Source organism: Artemia sp. Qi Xiang Cuo, chromosome 10 (assembly GCF_049724085.1).
Source record: "Artemia sp. Qi Xiang Cuo chromosome 10, ASM4972408v1, whole genome shotgun sequence".
NCBI lineage: Eukaryota > Metazoa > Arthropoda > Branchiopoda > Anostraca > Artemiidae > Artemia > Artemia sp. Qi Xiang Cuo.
In genome coordinates, this window is record NC_142803.1 from 7,627,088 (window position 1) to 7,650,209 (window position 23,122).

The following is a 23,122-nucleotide window of genomic DNA, read 5'->3' on the forward strand; positions in this document are numbered from 1 at the left end:
GTTTAGAATGGGTCATGAGTCCGTATTAAGCGTTGAAATGGAGTTGAGTCCGTATTAAGCGACGTGCTCCTCTTTTTTGTTTAGAATGGGTATTGGCAGACTTATGAGCAAGAAATGATTCAATTGTAAATTTTGAAACTGGTGCACTTGTTAAGTGACTAAATGGGGCAGAGGACATCCAACCATTATTTCAACACCTTTTACTGACAGGCCTTCCAGGTGCCCCAAAATTGGACCAATAAAAATCTCAAAAGATTTCTATTTTAATCAAAAGGGTTGAAAATGCAGCTCTGAGGATAATGTGCCATCACCAAGTAACGCGTTTAACCTATTACAAAACAGAGACTATACAAGCATTCTAGTTGAAATTACATATTACATGGATTGGTGAAATCTGCATTTTGTCGCTATGGTCGCACCTAAAGTGGTGTTATTGTCCAGCCCCCCCCCCCTCCGACCAAGTTCTATATGCTGCAACTTTTTCGAGTCGTGATGACTCATGGATGATTTCGGTAACACTGATACTACTGACAACTTATCTTAACACCAAACCGCGTGAGGCCAACACAGCTCTCCCCAAACGAATATACAGTTTGTCCGGAAAGTAATAGGACTGATTTTCTTCCGTCACACCTGTACTTCGGAGTGTGTGCGGGCCGACTCGATTCGGTAGAGGGCGTTCCTAGCTAACGAACGAGCGGCTGGTCAGCTGTCTTCGAGCACTTGGAAGGTCAGGACAGGCATTTTTGCGTGACGTGTTTCTGAGAGTGGTGCAAGCCGAAAATGCAGCGTCCGTTAGAGCAGAGGTACGCAATTAAATTCTATGTGAAACTCGGTAAATCTGCGACAGAGATGTTTGATATGATCAAGACGGGTCACACAGATGTTGCTTTAGCAAGGAGTGGTGTGTTTAGGTGGCACCAGGCCTTTTTGCAGGGCCGAGAAGAGGTCACCGATGAAGACCGTACTGGAAGACAAACTTCAACTTCGACAAACACCGACAATGTGACTCGTGTGCGCAAAATTTTGAACTCAGACAGTCGACTCGTTTAATTGCCCAAATGTTAAATTTACCAAAATCTGTCATTCATGGCACTGTGACGGTGCATTTGACCATGCGAAAGGTGTGCACGAAGATGGTCCCAAAAGTGCTCACTGACAACCAGAATGGAAGTGTCCCAAGAAATTTGAACATGAGTGAAGTTGACCCCTCAATTTTTGCATAAAGTAATCACAGGTGACGATTCTTGGATCCTTGAGTATGATCCCGAGACAAAGAGACAATCTTCAGAGTAGCCCACGTTGAAGTCTCCTCGCCCAAAAAAGGCAAGAATGAGCAAATCCAAAGTGAAAATGAAACTCATTGTCTTTTTTGACACGAAAGGCATCGTCCACCATTAATTTGTTCCTCCTGGACAAACCGTTAACGCCAATTTTTATATAGAAGAGCTCAAGAGACTCAAACGAAGGGTCCATTAGGTCCAACAGGGTCAATCGCAGCCGACTGGAAGTTGCACCACCAAAACGCCCCAGCTCACACCGCCATTGCCGTGAAAGCTACCTGACCAAGACCGGCATCCCAACACTTCCGCAGCTTCCCTACAGTCCTGATGTGGCACCCGGACTTTTTTGTTTCCTAGCCTGAAAGGGCCGATGAAAGACAAGTATTTTGAGGGTCGAAGCAGCATGCACCGCGGCTCTCAAAGCTATTCCGGAGAATGCGTACCGTGACGCCTTCAATGCTTGGGAATGGCGCTGGCAGCGCTGCATTGACACAGAAGGAGCCTATTTTGAAAGTATTTACAGAATTGTAACGATTGGCTCAATAAATGTTTTTATATCGACTCAGTCCTATTACTTTCCGGACAAACCCTGTAAGTCAAACTCTCTTCACCCCTCCAATATTTTCAATGTCTTTTAACTGTTTACTAGTGACTTCTTTTTTGTTCAGCCCTGAACTGCTAAAAGTACTATTTTGCCCGAAAAACGCCCGAAAAACGATCATTCATAAATAAAACGTGGCCTACCCATCTTTACCTCTTTTGTCAAAACCCTAGAAAGTGGCACTGAGCTCCATTTCCGACCCAGACTAGTGCTGGTGAGCTGGTGTACTTCCATTCAAACGAGAATCTAAAACTATCCTTAGACAATTACCCTGTAATATTCTCCTCAATCTCCTTAACCTCAACACTTCCGAGCCATGCATGATCACATCCTGCCTCCCAGAACCACCTCCCTGTTCATCCAAACTTCTTTCAACTCTGAAAAAAGCACCCTCCACATTGCCTACTCTACTTTTTAAATCTTCACTGCATCCACCATTTTTAATACCAGGGCCACCTTGACAAAAACTACCCTCTTGATAGATTTTTTCGTTACGTAAAGCTACCTATTCACCTTCATTTATTCCTAAATTAAGCAACTCTGTTTTTTAAACATCAATTTTCAATCATTCTATCAACCCCTGAAATCTTAAAACCTTCAAAACTCATCAATTTCAATAGCATTATCAGGGCGTAATTTCCTATGGGGTGGGGGTGGGGAGAACTGTCCCTCTAAGACCTTGCCCCCCCCCCACTGGCAAAATTCCCCCACAGCAGAAATTTAGTTTCTTAAAATGGCTTGTCAAAACTAAGCTAAGCTTGCATAATTCAAGCTTCCACAGAAATGGGTCAGTTTCTTTAGTATATCTTTACTTTTACGGTACTACATTTTTCAATTTTCACTGTCATTTTCACTTGATTTGGGAAACTTGGCTCCAACTTAGCCCTCCCCATGATTTTGAAAAATTTACGCCCCAGAACATTATTATCCAGACACTTAAAATTACTGCGGTATCAACACGTAGGAGGATTTTGCTTCCCCGTTGCTGTCGTGTTCTCCAATTGCCTTTAAAAAAAACTCTTTACCAAACTATAAGTACAGATGTAGTTTGACTTCCAATAAAAGTGAGTATTAGGGTATTTTTTTTCAAATCACTAACTAGAAATATTAGACTGAAATTGCTATATGAACATCAACATCCCTAAACAAAATACAATGCATAGCCCAAATGTGTATAAAGAGATATCTGAGCTCGATTATCACAAATCTATGATTAATATTTGAATTAAAACATATTCAAATTTTTCCAAAATTAATTTGTGATATGCAAGTCTTCACGAATGATGTGTCAGTTTCCCCAAATTTGATATTTGAAGACTATTCCCAGATCGGCTTCTGCTACCGAAGCAGCCCCAACCACAACTACTTATACCCTAAACATTGCTTCCGCCATTGCTCCAACCACAGCTACTTCTAACCCGACCGCTCGTGCTGAAATTACGACTACTCATACGATGGGTACTTCTATAACCGATATTCCTGCCACAACTCGTCTTCTGTAACCGATACTCTTATCACGACCCCTAGTGCAACTAAAATTGGAACTTGGAAAATACTGAAAATTCGAACTACCCAAAATATCTCTAATACTTTTTTTAATAACATACTATATCACTGATCTGATACTATAGTATACTATAGTATACTATAATCACTGATACTGCAATTTACAGAACCATTGGCAAGTAATGACACAAAATAGCTCAGACAAATTAATTTTTGTATGGCCTCTCCCCCTAACTTAGATTAACATCAAAGAAGGGGCAGTAGTATGAGCACTGTCAAGAAATTTCTCAGAGGTGAGTGAGGGGGGGGGGGGTAAGTGCTACCAGGCCTTCGTTTTTATAAAAAAAAAAAAATCAAACTGGAGAATTTCTCGTTTTCCTATTTGGGATTCCTCCGATCTCCACACTTTACCGACATCTATGCAGAACGAGGTTAATAACAAATGAAACTATATCTAAAAAAGTCTGAAACCGGCTGATACCGTGATGGTACTGAGAATGCTGATATTGAGCAGCTGATCCACTTAGCCGCTCAGATATTTTTGTTTAAAAAGAAAACCTACCCCTCAGCTCCCTAATTAGGGGCAAAGTTCTAGGTACCGTCGCAACAAACAAAAGAAATTAAACTTTAATTTAAGGCCCTTATTTATAGTCACTTAGAGTCGGAAAGCATCCAAGACGTGTTTGATTAATCCAATGGAATGAGGAAAAACCCCTAAAAGTCATTAATGACTCTCTTAATAACAGACTGACTACAAACACTAAACTGAAAAATGACATTGAAAATTGCTAATTTTTCATCTCGTAAATTAGCTTCGGATATGCAGTAACATATAGTTTACTAAATACGCAATTCGATACGCAGTTGCTAATACAGGTGTTTCGGAATTGAAACGTGCAACAAGAATTATTGGACATTATTGTCTTCCAACCAAAAATAAATGACGCGTGTGTGTGATGGATTGATTTAGATATGGATAAAAACTGTATTATGCCAACATTATCATAAAAAAAAGTAGCTCGGGAACATTTCAATGTCTCAACCACGTCAGCTTTGTATGTGTACACGCTTTACAATTCCTTTGAAGCTTCAAAAAAGATCATTGCCTGAGCATGATTTGTTGTAACCATGCTTGTACTGATTATCTTCGCTAAGCAACCCATAGCTTACTAAGAACTTCATCCATCGATCAGTCACCAGCTGGAACGACATACCGGTAGAGGTAATTGCCAAACATGCGTCTTGAAATTTAGATACTGGAAATTGGTACAGTATAGGATATCCCTGGTGTCCCGTAGGTCATGGAGACTCAAAATGAACCTTTACAGAACACTAGAGAAGCAAACGAAGTTGGGAAAGGTCTATTCGATTGAGTCTACTGTCTTTGTTTCGTTTCCCTTTTGTGTTTTATTGGATACAATGATTCGACTTGACATGACAAAATAGTATGTTTTATTGCATGCAACGCGCATGAGCTATTTTTACCCCCCGAAAAAAAGCTGGTTTATTCACTCATCTAGAGGGAGTAAGGTCTTTGAGCCCATTCTCAAAATCTGGATATTTTCACCATAGTTTACAATATGTTCCGTATGTGTTTCTGTGTTCCGCCTGTGTTTCTGTGTCTCCTGTTTAAAGCAAATTTTGCCCCATAAAACAAATTCCAGCGTTACCGAAGACGTCAAAATGTTGCTCCATATTGCAAAAATTACAAACTGTAAAACACACGAAACATAATTTTAGACGCCGCAGTGGTTTTAGCACAATAGTGAGCCGCCATGTCAGTGCCGTATCTTTAACTGAATAAATATCAGATGATACACAAAGACCATTGCACTACAGATTATCTATTAGATTTACCAGATATCTCACTCCTAGCAAAATTCATGGGCCAAAGTGTTCCTCAATTGCAATGGCTATCAAACAAAACTCACCCACCCGTGCAATGTCATTGGATTGGATAACGCTCCGCCCTTTCTTGGATTAGATAACGCTCCACCCGGACAGAGTAATTGGATATCGTCAATATCTAGGAAGCCAAATCATCTGATGCGATGGCTTTTTAGGTTTGCAAAAACATTGAAGAAAGAAATTTGCGTAAGTATCGATAATTTGTGATTGCGCTGCGTGAGCAAATAAACAGCCCCCCGTTCTAACAAAAATGGTGGAAATCAAAGGTGAGGATAGAAAGCAGTCCTAAATGACCAGTTTTACCTCCTTCAAATACAAAACACAACATGAAACAGCTAATTGAAAATCACGCTTCCTTCGGCTGTGTTAGAACATCAGTTTTCTCTCATTTTCATTGATTTTCCGCTATGTCTGTAATCCCAGATGGAAACTAAACCTTTGCATTAGGGAATCTCTGCTGCCGACAAGGAAGTAAAACCAGAAGAAGTTCGAAAAAACACACGCTTCTCAGTAGCGTCAATTGGGAAGGGCAGAGGGGCATGTGCCCCCTTAGATATTTTGCTCCCCTCCTCAGATACTTAAAAATACCTTTTCTGGGATTTTTTTTTTGGGGGGGGGGGATGTCTATTTTCGGTATTATCATTGAAAAACGAAAAATTTACCCACCCATTCCCTAAATTTTCGAAAATATATTTTGCCGCCCCCTTGAATTTTCGTGAATTGGCGTCACTATACTATCTATATTATAAATTGATATTTCTATAGTCAACGCTAAAAATAAACTAAAAAAAAAATAACTAAACGACTAACGAGAGAACATAAAAAAAGACTGGCGCTTTTGAATCCCTTAGGAAAACTTCTATGACAAAGCTTAAGCAAACAGGCGAGGACATCTGGATTTAATAAGCCTGTTGCTGCTGCGCAAACATTATTTGACAAGTAATTTGATATTTAAGGTTCTTTTTGTTCGCTGGCTTGGACAAACGAACAAATTGGAAATTTTTAGATACTAGTGCCCTTCGTTTTTGCGCACTTAAAAAAAAGTCGCCTCTTAACTTACAAGTTTTTAACAAAAACTAGATAGGAAAAGTGGCGTAGGATGAGGTGACAGGCGCCATCTTTGTAGGGGTGACAATTTTTTTTAGGGTGACAAGAACATTTAGCTGATTTCAGATGGTAGTCTCGTTCATTTTTGCTCATTTCAAAAAAAAAAAAATCAACTTGCAAGCTTTTAACAAAAACTTATTATTAAAAATAGTGGTGTAAGCTGGATAGCTTTCTTTCTGACTTGAAAATACATAATACCCACTTGAACAGTGTTGAATCATAAACCCTTGAATTTTTCGGTACTTGTGCATTTTATGGTACATACCGCTATATACTGTACAAGGAACTACTAATGGAAATCTGTCAAATGGATATTTGCAAGAGATAAATCGATGGCAAAGCGTGATTGTTAATTGCGTTTACAATATTTGTACTGTTGTTTTTTTGGGGTTTTGGGGGGAGAAGGTACCTAGGTTAGGTTATTTAATTAATGTATGCTTTGCTTTACCTCCCACCCCCTAATGTGCAAAAATATAGCCCAAATTTGTTTATAAACTATTATATATTCATTAAATTTTATTTCCTTTCATTAGCATTAATCAAAATTGACTTCTTTCGTGTGTACCATGTAATACATAAGTACGAATTTTTTCAAAAGAACCGATTGAGTTTGACTCACTCTGACATTTGTGGATAACAAATCCATATCATAGAAATTTAAGTATTTTTCTTAATTATTCAAACTATATCCTCCTCTTCTGAAATTTGTGTTATTATTTAGTAAGCAAGCGTTTTTTCCTTGTATATGGAGCAATAAATTAGGACTCTTTTAATATTATTTGAAAAAAAACTACGTTTTCTAAAGAGTTAAAGAGGCTGAGTTACAAGGTCGAACCTTAAAACGTACAGGGATTAGGAGGCACAGTTGGGGGGCTGCCGCCCCCAACCCCCCGCTTTCGCAGCCTTTAAATATAAAAAAATTTCTTTAAACTGAAAGTAAGGAGCGACATTAAAACTTAAAACGAACAGAAATTATTCCGTATATGAAAGGGGCTGTGCCCTCCTCAACGCCTCGCTCTTTACGCTAAAGTTTGACTTTCTCACAACTCTTTTTTTAAACAATAAAAACTTTAGCGTAAAGAGCGAGGCGTTGAGGAGGGCACAGCCCCTTTCATATACGGAATAATTTCTGTTCGTTTTAAGTTTTAATGTCGCTCCTTACTTTCAGTTTAAAGAAATTTTTTTTTATATTTAAAGGCTGCGAAAGCGGGGGTTTGGGGGGCGGCAGCCCCCCAACTGTGCCTCTAATCCCTGTACGTTTTAAGGTTCGACCTTGTAACTCAGCCTCTTTAACTCTTTAGAAAACGTAGTTTTTTTCAAATAATTTCTGCACGTTTTTGTACAGTTTATTACTTATTATTGCTTGACTAACTGTTAGCTGATCGTGTCAGGAGTTAAAGTTGGGGGGCTGCCGCCCCCAAACCTCCCGCTATTGAACATTCTTGTGTTAAGGCTTTTAATTCCTGAATACTCAAATCACGTTGTACAGGGTGCCTCCTAATCCCTGTACGTTTTAAGGTTCGAACTTGTGACTCAGCCTCTTTAACAGCCCCCCAACTGTGCCTCCTAATCCCTGTACGTTTTAAAGTTCGACCTTGTAACTCAGCCTCTTTAACTCTTTAGACAACGTAGTTTTTTTCAAATAATCTAAAAAAGAAACTGAGTTTCTTTTTTAAAGTTTAAATTCAGTATATATAAAATTTGCTCCGACGGTGAATCGAACCCAGGTTTTTCGCCTGATAGTCTGGAGTATCAATCGCGGGACTAATGACACACAACTGTAATTGTTTTTTAGTAAATGGGATCTATTTTTGACGTAGGTAAATCCCCGCAAATCTTGATATTTGTTTTTTGGAAAAAAGGGAAGGAGTGATCGGATTGAGCTGAAATTTTAAGGATAAGATCCCGGGACTCAGGAAACCTTAACCTCTGAATTTAAGCTCAATAGGACACCGTGAAAGGGGGGTTGTGGTGGGAAAAATTAACATGGGCTCTTATAGGAAAATAAGGTTTTTCGTTAATGTAAATTCGGGGGATCATTTTTTCGGTCTGAAAATATCAAAAGGCCCTAACAGGCAAATTCTGCTTCGAATGAGTCCTCATTCACCCGGATCAGTAGCCAACTGTGGCCTGTAGGCGTGGATAAGAAAAAAAAAGAAATGATGAATTTTAAGTGGCTTTATTTGGTTTTTTGAAAACAGGGAAGGAGTGATTGGATTGAGCTAAAATTTCGAGGATACGCTCTTGGGCCATAGGAAAGCTCAACCTCTAAATTTCAGCCCAATCGGACAACGTTAAAGGGGGGCTGTGGTGGGAGGGTCGAAACTTCCGGCCCAGTTTACCACATGAAGATAAATTCGGAGGAGGATGAAATTTTGCAAGTTTCTTAGTTTGAGCTTGGGCTACAAAATACGATTACCGCCGTCTCTCTGCGACCTCTAGGATCTGAAATCGCTTAACATTGTGGTGGGTCGCCTCTTTATAGAGGCACAAGTGTGCCTCCTTGATTACTTTAAACTTTATTTGATGTGTTTCAGACAATGTCTTGTATATGTAAAAATTAGTCTTTGCTAATTATCAGGTATACGACTATAGGGTCTTATAAGTGTATGTGTAGCTATACCTTTAACAACTCACAAATGACTTTACCACATATAATAATCGTATTTATAATAACATTGATGTTATAATAATGTCAATAAGACTATGTTTAATAGTTAGGGGGAATCCCAAAAGAAGTGGTGACACGTTGAAACCCCGTCCCAGATTTCAGAAGACCTCTCTACGCCACTGAGGATAAAGAAAAAATTAGTATTTGATTTTTTTTTCTTTGTATATGTAAATTTAATATATAATTTAGGCATTTCATTATATGATTATTGAAGAGACAATAGATGCATGAACCTCTGACATTTCCAAACGAATAACAAATGAAGGCAAAATTTAAATGAGACAAAACTTCCAGTTCGAATTAGGACTGTTATTTGTGCATTAGATTTAATTGTCTACTTGATAAATAACGTCTTTTAAGTCTTATACATCACAACTACGTTCTATCAAGATACCAGCACTGCTTGAAAATGCACTGCTTGGCACTGGTTGGAATTGGCACTGCTTGGCACTGGTTGGAATTGGCACTGCTTGGAAATGCTCTCACTTTTGACAAAATAAACATGGGAACAGGCAAACATTGGCTATTTGAATACATGATTTTTCAGTAAACTAAACAAAAAAAGATTCAAACAATTATACATACTACTACTACTACTACCATTAACAATTCACTGTAACAAAAAAGCCACCTAAGAAGAAAATAGCTACGCACGTTCCTCTCCCACACCGACCAATTCAGAGCCTTACTCTTTACCTCCTCTCATGAAGTTTTAATTTGCTTTAATTAATTTATTTATAATAACTTCTCAACCCATTCAGGGCGCCCTGATTTTCGTTTGGGCCCAGATATATAACCAAAAAGCCTTCTGGCCAAAGATGGCTCTTCGGAAGTCTAGCCACATTCTAGCTATTCTTAACCCCCTTTATTGTCCTAGGACGAACAACGACTTTTGTATAGCTTTTTGTTTGACATACGGTCAGTAAAATAAGTGCCTAAACTATCCTTAGGGAATATATATATATATATATATATATATATATATATATATATATATATATATATATATATATATATATATATATATATATATATATATATATATATATACATAGGCTCAAAATGACGAAAAAATATTTATGGGAATTCCGAATAAGAGCTTAAAAACCCTCAAAAATAACGACGGATCAAAATAAAAAGTATGCAAATTTGATATTTTGACGAGTAATATCTCAAACCATTTTCCTGTTTTTTCCACGTATGATTTTTCCGATGCGTTGCCAAGGAGGAACCAAGGAGCTGGTTTTTCCTCTTTAAAAGTTAATGATCAGGGTTTGCATCTTCTTAGGTCATGGTTGGCGGGTTGTTTGTGGAGTATTTCTGAAAATGAATCTGATATAGATTCTTTGTTTAACTCTTTTAATGATTCTTTGAACGAAGTTACCTTGGATACATGTTTTGCGCCCCATTCAAATCTGGCATCGAAAAGAACAACCCCTTTGAATCCTTGGATGACTCCGGGACTCCTTAAAAGTTGGAGGAGGAAAAATAATATTTGGAAGGCTTACAGGTCCTCTAAGCCATCTTCTCGTGATTCTCGACTTCAACTTTTCAAAGCTTATAGAAGACTTTACAATTCGCTTTGCCGAAAGGCCAAATCGTTGTTTTATAACAGAAAATTCTTTGCGTGTAGTAAAGACATTAGGAAGACATGACAAGTAATCAATTCTGTTATCAGGCCATCTTCTCTGCCTCCTTCTTCCCCTTCAAGCATTGTGTTGGAAGGCAAAATTAAGAGGGTGAGCTAAAAGTTCGAGATACGTTTACTTACCATTTTGATAATATCAGCAAAACTTCAACCTCTTCTGTAAATCCTTTTTCTTCTGTACCCGACTTTAGGTCTTAACTTGGACCGCCTTATCCTATATCAAGAGCATTGGAACCTGCATCTGAAACTGAAATAGCCGGAATCGTGATTGGTATGAGGGGTTCTTCATCTTTTTGCCCAGACTGGGTTCCGACCAAGGTTGCAAAGTTCATTCTTCCTTTCCTCATTTCTACCCTTACGAGACTTATCATCTTTCCTTTGAAAATGGTGTTCTCCAAAGTGCTTTAAACCGTGCTCGCGTTATTATTCTTCTTAAATGCGGATCAAGGAATTATCATACAAATTATCGTCCCATATCCCTTTTATCAGTGTTTAGTAAAATATTTGAAAAGCAATGCTTTCTCGACTTCTTAATTTTCTTAATTCTAAATACTATTTTCATGATTTTCAGCTTGGTTTTAGGGTTAAGCACTCAACTGAGCATGTATGCGCAACTCTTTCAAATTATTCACATTCAGTTCTTGACACTGGTCTGATACCTGCTGCTCTTTTTCTCGATGTACGAAAAGCATTCGACTCATTAACACATAAGATACTTCTTTGGAAACTGTCCCAAATTGGTATAAGATGGAATGCTTATTCTTAGTATTTACCATATTTCTCTGGTCGAGTCATCTCGGTTGATCCGCACTTTTCTAACCCTTCGGGAATAGAGTTTGGCGGTCCACAAGGATCTGTTATTGGGCCAATACTCTTTTTAATCTACGTCATTGACCTTATTAATGCGGTTCAAAACTTAAAACCTACCATTTGCTGTCGTACTTGTCAGCCAGCATCCGTCATTAATTGTGACAGGAGTTCACCCTCTCCTCCTCACCGGATGCACTTTTTGCTTTTGCTGATGACAGTACTCTTGGCACAGCTGGTAGAACTGGGTCTGATCATCGTTCAAAGATAAATACGGTTTTTGAAAGAGTTATCCAATGGTTTGATGTAAATTATCTTGTCTTAAATGTTGGGAAGTAATTTTTTCTCATTTTCTCCTGAGTTTCAAAGGCTTGCACTGACTTAAATGAAATACATGTATTAAGAGGTTCTCTAAGTAGACCCCGGATCGTTACGTTCGATTCCTAGGCATCTTGCTTGACGAAAATCCTTACTTCTCGCATCATATTGACCTGATTAAAATGAAAGTCTCCAGGAGTCTTGGAATCCTTAGAAAGCTTAAACACATATTTCCAGGGTAGATTCTTAGAATCTTGTTCTACAGCCTAGTTCAGTCTTATGTTTCATATTGTTCTGTTATTTGGATGTCGACTTTTCCCTCGTCTCTGATGCCACTTTCAAAACTTTATGATAAAGCAAGGACTCTTATTAAGGAAAGTAACCGATCTTCACTTAAACGCTCGCTTGATTTGAAATCTCTCTATTTTCTTTCTTGTTCTTTTTTCATATTTTTACAGTTGCACAACCATCTTCCTGCTGCTCTATGTAATAATATATCTTTTGTTGCTGATCAATCGACTTATCATCTCCGCACTTCCAGCAATTTACACATTCTTCATACTCCATCAGTGAGGTCTGACTTCAACCCTCTGACAACTTGCAACAGGATTTGGAAGACGCTCCCTGTGTCTACACGAAGCTGCCACTCGTTTGGTATGTTAAAAAATTATGTTAGAGATTTTCTAGCAAGTAATTAAGTTTTTTTCCGGTTTCCCTTGGAGTTGATGTCTCTGGATTGAGTTGGATATTTATTTGAGTTGGTGAATTCATGTGTTATCCCCTGCCTAGCTTGTCATTCTGGGGATTATTAAGGTAGGGTGACTGGATTTTTTTTTATTATTATTTTTTTTGGATTTTGTTTATATATTTTTTTGTATTGGTATTTTTTTTCCTGTTCTTTCCTGACCATGGAGCCTTATGGGGGAAATTTTATTGATGTAGTTTTTTGTTATGATTTTTATTGTTAAATAAAGAACTCACTCATTCACTCACTCAATTACCCTGGTCAAAAACCCTTCAAATTGAAGAGAATCACATTTTAGCTTGGGTAGCACTTTTCCACATTTTTTCTTCGCGCTGGCGAGGCATTAGAACATCGTAGATAGCTATTTAAAGGCTCTTTTGATTATGAAAAAGGGTCTAAGCTTCTTTCCAACGTATCAGGAAAAATTTAAGGAAAGATATACATTCTGTATCGATCGTCACGTAGACAATCAGAAACCAAAACTGCAGCCTGAATTTCTTTTTTTGAAAACATCATGGGAAAAGAAATTGCCTGGCTTCTAGAATTAGAGGTACTTTTATTACAATTAATTTTCTGAACCAATTTAAATTGAGCTAGCTTAGCGTGAGAGAAGACAAAGAGAAGTGACAGAATAGATGGAAAATATACAATTTGGTCTATATATTTGCACATTAAGGGCGGTAGTGATAATGGGGGCTTCTCTTTCTCCTTTATTGGCAAATCTTTTCATAGATGCCATTGAAAGCTCCGCTATACACTGTTTTAGAATCTCCCCTTGTTTGTGGGGTAGGTTCATGGATGATGTGGTGTGCGATTGGAAACATGGATTGGATTCCTTAGACCTATTTTGTAAGCATTTAAATAGTTTGATAATAATATAAAATTTACAGCTGAATTTGAGGATAATAATAAATTACCTTTTCTGGATATTTTATTAATTAAAAGGGATCTCCATTTACTTTCCTCGATTTACAGAAAACCAACACACAATGATAGGTATTTGAATTTTCACTCTTGCCATCGTAAGTCAATGAAACGGGGGGGTTGTAATTTCATTAGTGGATAGAGCCCTTAGAATTTGTTCCCAGGAATTTCTGGATTCGGAACTGTTATACTTGAGGGATATTTTGTTTTGTAATAGTTACCCAATTAAGTTCATTGAAAAAATAATTGAAAATAGACGGGTTAAACATGATAGTAGGGTTATTGGGGTTTCTCAGTCTTTAGATCTAGATGTATCAAAAAGTTTCATTTCATTACCATTTGTACCTGGTTTGGGTGAGAAACTTTCAGGTTTTACGTAAATTTGGTATTGATACATGTTTCCAATCGTTGAGGCCAATGGGTAGTTTCTTTATTTCAGGTAAGGATTTAACCCGGGTAAATTTAGAAAGTGTGTTGTATAAAATTCTGTGTTCTTGTGGGAAGTTCTATATTGGTAGGACTCACCAACAATTTGTTGAAAGGTTTATTGAACATCGAAATTCAATAGAAAAAAACCCTAAAATTAAGCAAGCCTCGAGAAACTTTTGTTTCAACTTTAGCTGAACATATTTGGTTTCAACTAGATTACTTTGTAAAATTTGATGAAACCTTAACTATTTCAAATGATAAGGGGTACACTCAATGGGTGAGGAAAGCCATAGAAATAAAAAAACATGTGTTTGCTAACCTTTCAATAAATAGGGACACAGGTAATTTAAATATTGACCCAATTTATGATAACCTTCTAAAGAGTGAATCAACAGTCAATAAGGGAATAAAGATTTTAAATAATCACCAGGGGACTATTTTACCTGCTAGACCAAAACGATTTGCTTCAGTAATAGCCAATAAAAGGATTATTTCGCAACTGAATAATTAAAGTAATTTACAGTTTTATTATTTTTCCTCAGTTACTCTGGTGTCCTCACTGAAGTAACTCTATAATAGCATCTTTTCCCTACTTGGATCAGTTTGCACCACTTGTACATTTTTTTTTTTTTTGGTGGTGGTTTTATTGGTTTTTAGTTTTGTCTTGTTTTTTTTTTTTATCCTGTTCTTCTTGTGTTTCTTTCGTGCTGAAGACGCCTTGTTTGGATACAGGCGAAATATCCGCGTTGTTTTGCATTTGTCTTTTCTTTTCTCTCCACTGGCCACAGTCTCGTTTGTTTGGGGTTTTTTTTTTTTTTCATTGAGATTTTTCTCTTTGTTTGTTTTTTTTTATGCATTATACTCAACGCTACCGCTATATACTGTAGAAGAAAACACTAAAGGAAACCAGTCAAACGGGTATTTGCAAGAGACAAATGGATCGAACAGCGTGGTTTCTCATTGAGTTTACAATATTTAAACTATTGTGATTTAGGGAAGGAAAAGGTACCTACTCTAGATTAGGTACGTATTTGATATATGCTATGTTTGGGATAAGACAAAATAGAATGTAGGAATGAATTCAGAGGCTGCTACCTGTTAAGCCCTGGATGGTTGTGTTTAAGCACCTATCCTTACCCTATTTCTAAAGGTTTGAGAGGGTCAGTAAAATTCTGGCTCTTCCCCTATTAAGGCTTAACGATTAAACAAAAGGCCTAAATGGGGAATGATTCTCGGAGATAGCCTATTCTGCAATGCATGGGTATTTTTAAGCAGCTATCCTTTCCCTATTGCTAAGACTTTGTAAATTGCTTATGCCCGATTTGACTTTAGGAAAAAATTTGAAGTTTTTTTTTTAGAAAAAATAGAACATATGAAACTTAGAAAATTTTCCTTCGATTTTGCATTGAGTCCGCTTTTCTTTGACTCTAGGTTTAGACAACACAATTCCAATTATTTAATTGTGATTTTCAGTTCCATTAGTATTCTTTTGAAATTTAAGACACAACTTTTCAAGTTCTTTGAAACCATATAAATCAGGATTTAGCAAAGTCCTACTGGTACTTACGCATTATATGGGCCTTTACAAGGAAACCAGTCACGAGAAACCCGCCAGACGGTTTAATTCAAGATACTGCTATAGAGTAATGCAATGCAAAGCATGGTTTTCACTGCGTTTACGATATTTAAACTGTTGTTTTGAGAGTTTAGGGGGGGGGGGGTACCTAGGTTAGGTTACGTTACGTATTTAATATATGCTATGCTTTACCCTCTCCCCCCTAATGTGCAAATATATAGCCCAAACTTGGTCATAAACTATTATATATTCATCCTATTTTATTCTATTTCATTAGCATTAACCAACTTAGAAGGGCCCATATAATGCGTAAGTACCGTCATACTTTCTTTGAGCATTGTGTGCTCTATATCTACTCCTGAATTTTTCATTTTTAAACTCAAAAATTGTACAGGGTCATCGAAGCTCAGTGCCCTTTAGAGGCGAAAGGGGGTGAAGGGCGAAACTTATAAAGGTCTCCCCAGCTCATACCTTAGGCTCTAAAACATTCCTGAAAGCTTCAATCACAAAATTCAACTACTTTCGAAGATTGCAAAAAGCCCCACATATAGAATTTTATCGTATTTTCGCCCTCTTGGTTCCCTAAAAAAATTTGGGAATGACCAATTCTGTAGGATATATGCAAAACAAATAAAAAAGCACCGTTAGATTCCTTATTTTACATTTTTTTTTCAAATATCAAGGTCGCTTTTTTGACAGTTCACCCCACCTGATGGTCCAAAATATAGCCTTATAAATATATATATATATATATATATATATATATATATATATATATATATATATATATATATATATACTATATATATATATATATATATATAAACTAAAACACATAGTATATATATATATATATAAACTAAAACACAAACAATAAAATTCCTACTTTATAATAGACAGGATGTTTTTATTAATAAGACTACCACGGTTTCTTAAATCATTATCCACTTTTTTAAATAATTTCGAATAATATTTTATCTACATTCCCTTGCAATTCACTCAGAAGAAACTAAATGTCATCCAGTAAAGACTATATAAACCCCTTTGAACAAAGAACCTATGACGTTTGACTAAATTTAAGTAACAGAGAAACATACCTGGGACCATTAGGGGAGGGGGATGTAATGTCAGAAAAGCGACCATTATATTTGAAAAGAGCATAAAAAAGGAATCTAATGGTACTACCACTATTCTACACCAAATGGTACACCAACCACTATATTCTACACCAAAAAGTGGTAAAAGAACCCCTATATATATCTAAATTAAAAAAATTTGAATCAAAATAATTGTTCATATTCCAAAGCTTGACAAAAATCAATAAGGCCAACAATCTTGGTATTAGTTTCAAAAACAATATAAATTTGAGGGTTTTCCTTTTTAACCCCAATAAGGATAAACCATATTATTCTTTCGGTGCAATTTCTTACCAAGTTTTTTTTTATAAATTTCAGAACTTTTTGGCTTGTGCCCCACCGCACTGAATTTATTTAGTTTGGCATCATTTCACAAATATCCAGACGATATTAGAAACACCATGGCATTGTAGCTTCTGGAAAAAGGCCCTTCGGAAATTATTTACAATTGGTAATATCATTCCATAAATCCAAAGAAATAAGATTCACAAAAAAACACACAATCCAGCCTTAAGACCACAGACCATGTACACGGAATAATCCGGTTTTTTCACGCACCAAAAACAATTCAACAAAGAATCGTCTCAAATCACACAACAAAACTAGAGACAAATGTCATACTCAAGAGTATCTAAGTTAAACACTCAAAACACCGCCACGAATTTTTCCGAGGTTGTTTATTCATGTCGTTAAAGAAGGCAACCAAAAAACGTAGTTTGCTGACAGACGGTCTCGAGTTAATGGTTTTGTAGATGTCAAATTACAACTTTATCGCATCTCATGTGAATTGCCTAATGTCGGGAGTCTGAATGCGCCGATAACCTAAGGAGTCGTACTGGGGCAGATGCAGAATTAATGTTTGGAGAAGGTACCGATAAAAATTTGCCTCCCCCATTGGTATTTTTTGCCCCTCTGACCCGGTAATTAGTGCAACAGTACTTATTAAGAATCCGGCAAACACACGAGAAGAACCGCATATACAATCTCAAAGATCCTATTGAAAAACAGGTTTCCGCTGTCTAGTGAGGTATTGCTCACTCTGTGAAAAATATTTAAACTTTAGTTTTTGAGGTTAAAGGGGCAAAAAAGGTACCTAGGTTATGTTAGGTTACGTATTTAATGTACACTAAGCTTTACCCCCACCCCACCCCCTCAATGTGCAAATATATAGCATAAATTTTTTTATAAACTATTATATTTTTATCCTATTTTGTTTTATCTCATTAGCATTAACGAAACTTGACTTCTTGCATGTTTACCGAATTCTTAATAAGTACCAGTGCAACTTTTGACCTTCTGGGTGGTGACGTACCCTTAAAAGAACCCCCTGGATCCGCCACTGAGTCGGTCCTAATTCACAACAAAAGGAGGCGTTTGAAATTGAGGCTTTGGAATGAGAGTTGGTGAAAGCAAAAGAAGTCCGACTTCAGCACCTTTCCAATTATTACATATAAAGCCTTTTCGGTTGACAACCCGGATTCAGAAATTGAGAATCTGATCGTCAAATTTGATTTCTATTTACAACTTAATTGTGGATTCTAATTCCGCTTCATAATCGAACAAATCAGATTCTCGTTTGGATTATAAAATTCAAAGCCGTACTGCAATCGAGGGTAATCCATTTTGGATTGTCTGACTGTCAGAAAAACTCAAAAGAATGAACTCTTCTTTTTCAAAGAAATCACACAGCTAGTTTAAATCGCAAAAATTCAAAATTTCAAAAAAAATTCAAAGAAACCGCAGAGTTAGTTTCTTCTCTTTATCTAATCTTGTCTTTGATATTTTTCTTGATATGCCCTTAAATATTTGAGGCCACATTTTTTGCAGGGGGGGACGGAGAAGGTAGGATAGAAAATACATGATATTCCAAATAATTTCGGCCTTTTAATAATCTCACAACTTCCGCCTTTTCAACTATTCAAATATTGCGCCAAAATACGCTTTGCCCAAGACTATCCGTCTGCGGGTATTTTTTAGATCATAAGATTTGCCTTTTTTACAATCCCGTGATTCAAAGCGAGAATTTTGTTTTCAATCAAATACCCCTGTAATTTGGGTTGTCCATAGAGATAGAAAAAAGAGGTAACATTCTGTAAAATTTCACCGTTGAACTGAGGTGGCGCTAAATTTGTTAATGTTGAAATAATAGTTGTTTCTTAAGAGTTTAGAAAAACAAGAACAAAATTTCTTTCGTCAATTTTTGTTAGACCATGCTTAGACAGAACAAACAGCAGACTGAACTCTTTATTCTAAGATAGTTTCAATATTCAAAAATTAGCATGATTCTGAGTTTATAGCAAATTTTAAACAAGGAAATTTTGCTGTATCTTCTATTTCTTAGAAAATTCTTTCGATTTTGCTTCAATTTGTTTTAGCTATTTCTTATGGAACTTCTTTCTATTTGGCTTCAATTCCTTTTACCTATTTCTACAGTCGCGTCCCCTCGAATCTGTCTCTCGTGATTCACTCACTGAATCACTCTGTCCAGTGATTGCTAATCACTCCCAACATTTTGAAATTGCTGGAATCACGCGACACTTTTAGAAACAGGATATTGAAAAAAAATGCGCAGAATCTGACTTCTATTCTTTTATCTATTTTTACTGTCACGTCCCCTCAAATCTGTCTCTCAAAATGACTCCATCAGCACGAACATTTCGAAATTGTTGAAATCGAGTAAAACTTTTAGGCACAACATATTTTGAAAAAAGAATTACTTTTATTTGTTACCAGAAGAAAAAAATTATATTTTGGATAACTCATATCTATTTAGGCTAGAATCTGATTTGAGAACAACGAATTTCATTTTTACAGCAACACAGATAAGGTTTTTTAACCGGGAAGACCCTGCTAATAGCTGTCCGAATTCAGCGTTGTCACTTGCAGTTACAGTTGGCGGCATAATTTAATCTGAATTTGTTTTTTGTCGAATTTACGGATGTTCTTATTCATGGCTTTTCATGATTTTTAATTTGATTTTCGAAAAAATCATCCAACTAGAAAGAAATACCGTACCTTAAAGGCGATGCGGTACCTTAAAGAATCACCCTATCTCGCCCATTATAAACTGTTCATGATTTTTAATTTGATTTTTGAAAAAAAAAGACATCCAACTAGAAAGAAATACCGTACCTTAAAGGCGATGCGATACCATAAAGAATCACACTATCTCGTCCATTATAAACATTTTTAGTTGGTGTGGTCAAACTATTTAGAATCGATTGGGTGGTCTTATCATAGCTTATTGAGCTTGGATAAGACATCGGAAAAAGCAACAGAAAATTAAAAGCCGACACCGACTTTCACAGAAATCTTAAAAAGATCAATAACTTTTGATTGGGTAGTCTTGCTATAACTTGTAGAGCTTCGGTAAGATATTTGAAAAAAATGACAGAAAATTAAAAGCCGACACCTACTTTCCTAGAAATCATAGAAAAAAATTAAAGCAACAGAAAATTAAAAGCCGACACCAGCTTTCAAAGAAATCTTAAAAAGACCAATAACTTATGATTGGGTAGTCTTGCTATAACTTGTAGAGCTTCGGTAAGATATTTTAAAAAATGACAGAAAATTAAAAGCCGACACCTACTTTCCTAGAAATCATGGAAAAAAATAAACCAACAGAAAATTAAAAGCCGACACATACTTTGAAAGAAATCTTAAAAAGACCAATAACTTATGATTGGGTAGTCTTGCTATAACTTGTAGAGCTTCGGTAAGATATTTGAAAAAAAATGACAGAAAATTAAAGGCCGACACCTACTTTCCTAGAAATCCTAGAAAAAAAATAAAGCAACAGAAAATTAAAAGCCGACACCTACTTTCACAGAAATCTTAAAAAGACCAATAAACTTTGCCCCGTTTTGTGCCGGAGAAAGAGGTATTCAGATTTAATGGAAGTTTTACTATTAGGAAGTATGAATTTTGTTTTCTCGATCAAACGGAGCATAATTTTCTTTTTAAATCTTAGAAAAGGACAGTCCCTTAAAATGTTCCAGCTGCCTGCTCGGAACACGAAAAAATCAGCCCCAAGAATCATCTGAGTAGTTTGGCCACTTTTTCTTGTGGTGCTACCGACTTTGATTGACAAACTCACCGACAAAGGGAAGTAAAGTTTCAATTTTTTTCAGTCAAACCATAAATTATCAACAGATTTTCATGATAGCTAGTGCCCTGGTTGAACTTGCTAATGGACCTTTTGTCTTTGAGACGGTCAGTCGACGCTGAAGCCCGCAGATGAGTTTTAAGGTGTCACATCGCCTTAATGAAACTTATTTACCTTTCGCGTCAGCACGGTAATTTCACGAATACTCTCGATCGTTCTCAAGTTATCAAACTATACAAAAGTGGGCCATGAAAGGATCCAGCTAACTTTCGGCCAATATCTCCATTGTCTGTGCTTAATGAAACTTTTTAAGATTGGATATTATCAGGTCTTAATACTTCTTCTATTTCTATAGATTTTTTTTCACGATTTCCAATTTAATTTTTGAAAAAATCTTTCAACTGAGTGTGCTTACACATTTATATTGAACTTTTTTCATTTTGTCCTAGACTGTGATTTGATCATGTTGTTTTATTCTATGATTTTCGTAAAGCTTTTGATTCTTTAACCCACAATGTTCTTCTCTTTAGACTTTCTCGTTTTGCCATAAGAGGTAATGCATTTCTTGTGTTTAATTATTTTATGTCCAGTAGAATAATCTCTGTTGATTCCCTTTTCCGTTCACCCTCAAAAGTCGAGCACGGTAGTAGAAAGGGGGGTGCTACTCCGAACATGACCACGTGGTCCTGTCAGCATTTTTAATGCTGACGGGGCTCCTAATATGGGCATAGAGTCCCTAGGGGAGATGGATTTCTGAGAAATTGATTGTGTAATCAAAGTGTGTCAATGACCTAAATTTCCAAGGTCGAGGTTGTTGTTGTTGTAAGTGCACGCTCTCAGCGAATGTCAAGGTCGATGTTGTTGTTGTAAGTGCACGCTCTCAGCGAATGTTATGAGTTTCCAGAAATAGAAAACAGCATTTGTTGTTGTTTTGGACATGTACATGCTCGAGGCGAATGTCATGGTGTCCAGAAATAGGAAACAGTATTTGTTGTTGTTGTTGTTTTGGGCACGCTCTCAGAGAATGCTATGAGTTTCCCGGAAACAGTTAGATCACGTGTTTCCTTCTCAGCCAATCAGAGGGCTTTGTTTACATAACAATTTGACCTTGAGATTTCGTATATAACGGGCATGCAATGTGATTCAATTATCAGAAAGTATTGTGAGACAATGGATAGAACAATTAACATAATTGATGAGCTTGAGGCCTTGGCAGCCGCAATTAGCAATGTAAGTGCATTTTTATTTTCAAAACGAATTTTCTTTGGACATCCTCCCGTATATTCAGCTAACACGTACATCTCTTCCTTTGGCCCCACCCCCCCCCCACCCATACAAACATAAGTATAATCAATGGAAAACATAAAATATATTCTTTTTACCCTAACCCCCCCCACCATTGTTTTACAATCAAATTCTCGCAAAAATAAATAATTATCCTTTCGTTAAATTCCTTCCTTCTATATTTACAGCTAAAGCGATCACTGACTTCTGTCAATTTTTAATGAAAATGCCGCTTTGTTTTGACACAAGACTCCAGCACGAAGGCATATAATTAGCTCTGACCCTTTTTAAAGCACTTCCTGCTCGTTAGCAGTTTAGTTTCCAAAGATTTCGCAGATTCAAAAGGATGCGACTAAAAACATGTTTTTATTTATTGGATAACTGAAAAAGAACCATAGCTTGGATCAATGCTTCGATGTTTGACTAAATATTCACATTTTCAACGTTTAGTATTAGGGGGGATTTTCTTCAAACAAACTAGGCCGACTTTTGAACGGCTCAGTGTTCTCGCAAAAAGAAATAATTATCCTTTCGTTAAATTCCTTCCTTCTATATTTCCAGCTAAAGCGATCACTGACTTCTGTCAATTTTTAATGAAAATACCGCTCTGTTTTGACACAAGACTCCAGCGCGAGTCATATAATTAGCTCTGACCCTTTTTAAAGCACTTCCTGCTAGTTAGCAGTTTAGTTTCCAAAGATTTCACAGATTCAAAAGGATGCGACTAAAAACATGTTTTTATTTATTGGATAACTGAAAAAGAACCATAGCTTAGATCAATGCTTCTATGTTTGACTAAATATTCACATTTTCAACGTTTAGTTTTCGGGGGGATTTTCTTCAAACAAACTAGGCCGACTTTTGAACGGATCAGTGAGCCGTAATTCTCATATTCCAAAGGATGCGATAGCTTTCGGTGGGGGGGGGGAGGGGGTATTTTTACATGTCTGTTCTCCGGGATATTTTCCGGGGGGATTAGTTTCCTCAGGCGGTTTTTTCGGGGGGGGGGGTAAATACCAGCTACCGAAAAAGGATAAGGAAAGATAAAAAAAACCGCTAATACTTTAAATGCAT

At 36.7% G+C, this 23,122-nt stretch overlaps 1 protein-coding gene across 4 annotated transcripts in view; it reads right to left on the reverse strand.

Annotated features, from left to right (window-relative positions):
- Nucleotides 1-23,122, reverse strand: part of pnut (septin 7-like protein pnut) — a 201,757-nt gene that overhangs the window by 166,855 nt on the left and 11,780 nt on the right. For 2 of the 4 annotated variants that reach the window (XM_089095253.1, XM_089095251.1), the window contains exon 1: nucleotides 16,954-17,177. The exons of the other annotated variants lie outside the window; for them this stretch is intronic. The gene's annotated coding sequence lies outside the window, so the exon portion shown is untranslated. Of the gene's footprint in view, nucleotides 1-16,953; nucleotides 17,178-23,122 lie in introns of those variants that run through there. 4 annotated transcript variants of the gene reach the window in all.